The sequence below is a fragment of the Bombus impatiens genome, unplaced genomic scaffold (assembly GCF_000188095.3).
Source record: "Bombus impatiens unplaced genomic scaffold, BIMP_2.2 scf_0235, whole genome shotgun sequence".
Taxonomy (NCBI): Eukaryota; Metazoa; Arthropoda; class Insecta; order Hymenoptera; family Apidae; genus Bombus; species Bombus impatiens.
Genome location: NT_176654.1, coordinates 1,410,091 through 1,413,222, shown reverse-complemented (window position 1 = coordinate 1,413,222; position 3,132 = coordinate 1,410,091).

The window sequence follows — 3,132 nt, the reverse complement described above, 5'->3', positions numbered from 1 at the left end:
ATTAAATAATCAGACAGATAAAATTCATATTATGCATTATATTATATTATCGATATTCGTTCATTTACTCGTTTTAATTAAATAATAAAATGTTCTTGTTTCTTGAATAACACCTACATCGCTGCTTGCGATATTTAAAATTCTTATTTAATGCTTATTTAAAAATCATGTACCTTTTTAATTCCTCTCAAGTTAAACGAGTAAATTTACTCGTCATAATTGTAACATAAAATGGCTTTACTTCTTCAATGCCGCCTGCATCGCCGTATGTGATACAGTTATTAATTATGTAGCGAATAATATGAACTCATTGGCTGTAATCGCGGTTAGGTATTTCTTCGTTAAATCTATCGATGTATTAGGCTATTAGTGGGAGACTTATTGATTCCTCGAAGAAATATCAAATTCTATGAAAGTTAACTAAATGATATTATTCAATTAGTATTCGTCAATGTTTGTCATATTCAGCAAGCTTCTTTTATAATAGATTATGCCACTGTATATTATGTTTGCCTATAGCTCTTTTTTTCTTATTCATTGATTTTATTATTAGTCTCGTTGGTTTTTCCCGTGAGCATCTGTTGTACGTACATCTCCATTATGCTCAGGTTTTTAACATCATCGGATAACTATCTTCTTTATAAAATAGTTCATACAACCGTAAACTCGTACTGTTTTTAAAATCATCCGGTAAGTAATCATTACAGGAGTGAACTTGTCGAAGATTTCATGGGTGTGAATTTTCGTAGGAAGGTATAAAATGATTCGATTTATTGTAGCTGGTCTTTTTTTTAATAAAAATTTATTTCATGTTGTTCCTGGCAAATCATGGCGCGCGATTAATAACTATGATATGGACCCCAGGTTGCTGCGACTAGATCATCGAAAAATTAACGAAAAACGGAGAAAGAGTAACGATCATTCTCGAATCTGGCGAAAGCCTGACGAATCTTCATCTTCATCTCAAATTGACTAGTTTCCATTCTCATTCTAAGACGAGTATCGCAGAGAGGTTCGAAAAATGATTTTTCGTTGGAAAGTCAGATTTTATTCAATTTTCATTTCTCCAATTTCTACGGAGATTTTCGTTCTTTCAGAATTTTCTTCTTATTTAACGAGTGCCTTGACGAAGGATTTCTACAGTACCAGCCATAATAGAGAGAACTCGTTTGAAACAGTTTATCGCTAGAAAGCAAACACATCATTGGGCTTTTGCACGCTTAGACTTGATATATTCTTTTATAATAGATTATGCCACTGTATATTATGTTTGCCTATAGCTCTTTTTTTCTTATTCATTGATTTTATTATTAGTCTCGTTGGTTTTTCCCGTGAGCATCTGTTGTACGTACATCTCCATTATGCTCAGATTTTTAACATCATCGGATAACTATCTTTTTTATAAAATAGTTCGTACAACCGTAAACTTGTACTGTTTTTAAAGTCATTCGGTAAGTAATCATTACAGGAGTGAACTTGTCGAAGATTTCATGGGTGTGAATTTTCGTAGGAAGGTATAAAATGATTCGATTTATTGTAGCTGGTCTTTTTTTTAATAAAAATTTATTTCATGTTGTTCCTGGCAAATCATGGCGCGATTAATAACTATGATACACGTTCAGTATGGACTCCAGCTTGCTGCGATTAGGCCATTGAGAAATTAAACGAAAGACGGAGAAAGAGTAACGATCATTCTCGAATCTGGCGAAAGTCTGACGAAAGTCATCTTTATCTTCATCTCGAATTGACTAGTTTCCATTCTCATTCTAAGACGAGTATCGCAGAGAGGTTCGAAAAATGATTTTTCGTTGGAAAGTCAGATTTTATTCAATTTTCATTTCTCCAATTTCTACGGAGATTTTCGTTCTTTCAGAATTTTCTTCTTATTTAACGAGTGCCTTGACGAAGGATTTCTACAGTACCAGCCATAATAGAGAGAACTCGTTTGAAACAGTTTATCGCTAGAAAGCAAACACATCATTGGGCTTTTGCACGCTTAGACTTGATATAACAGATTTTAGCTTATTTTTTTGTAATAATAAGTTACAGGTGCTTGGATAGATCTCTTTCTCAATCGAAGTCCTTTAATGTCTCGATGAAAGAAATTTTATATTTTAACGTTTCAATATTTTAATGATGCAATAGTATAATATTTTAATAAGAAGGGAGAAATGGTTCGTATACGATTCTATATTTTTAATCGGCAAAAATGAAGTTGGAAGGGTAGAAAAGCTATTGAAAAAAATTTGGATATCATCGAAGCATCTGCAGGTCGATCTTAATTCGATCTATCGAACGATGGCCCGCGGTCGGTTCGATCGCAACGTCGATTAACATTTATGAACGGCTGGACCCGCTAGCAACATCAAAATACAATTTCTTTTGCCAAGAGGAAACATTGAATTATAGGCTCGCCCTACCAACTCAAGATCAACTTCAATTGACGACTAATTAGACTCTTTGAAAAGTTTCACATCCCTCACGATCACGACAGACATTGCGCGCAACGATTAATTCGTTTCGAAGTTTTTCTTTATACAGAACCAAACAAGCGACCGATGAATTCACGGTAGGAAACGGTAACAAGGAGGGCTCGCCGACTCTAAACACGCGAGCAAGGAGGTTGGAGCGGAGAAAGCGATGGAAGCCATGAACTTAGGGGATTAAGAAGATGCGCATCCTCCAGACCAATCTGGGACGGTCAAGACGGGCACAAGACCTGCTCTTTCAAACCATCCTGGCGAGCACGATGGCCTTAGCGGTGGTGGCGGAGCCATACAGAGTCCTGGACGCTCCGGACTGGACCGGAGATATAGATGGCTGTCACCTGGACATCAGCGCCGGGGGCGTCCGCCCACGGGGATCCACTGGAACGCGGCAACGAATACGTAGCGGTCGAATGGGCAGGAATGGTGGTAATGGACGTGTATGTGTCGCCCAACAGCGTATCGATTATTAATTCAATTTTCATGGAAATTTGATAACGTTTAATTTATCTTAACTAAGACAGCCGTGTATAAACGATTCTATCGTTTTTTCTACTCGAACATGGATAACATTTGATATACGGTTTATATGTCGGGTTTACATTAGAATCAGGGTTAGGGGCGTGAAAAGAATCTTCGCTTTGGT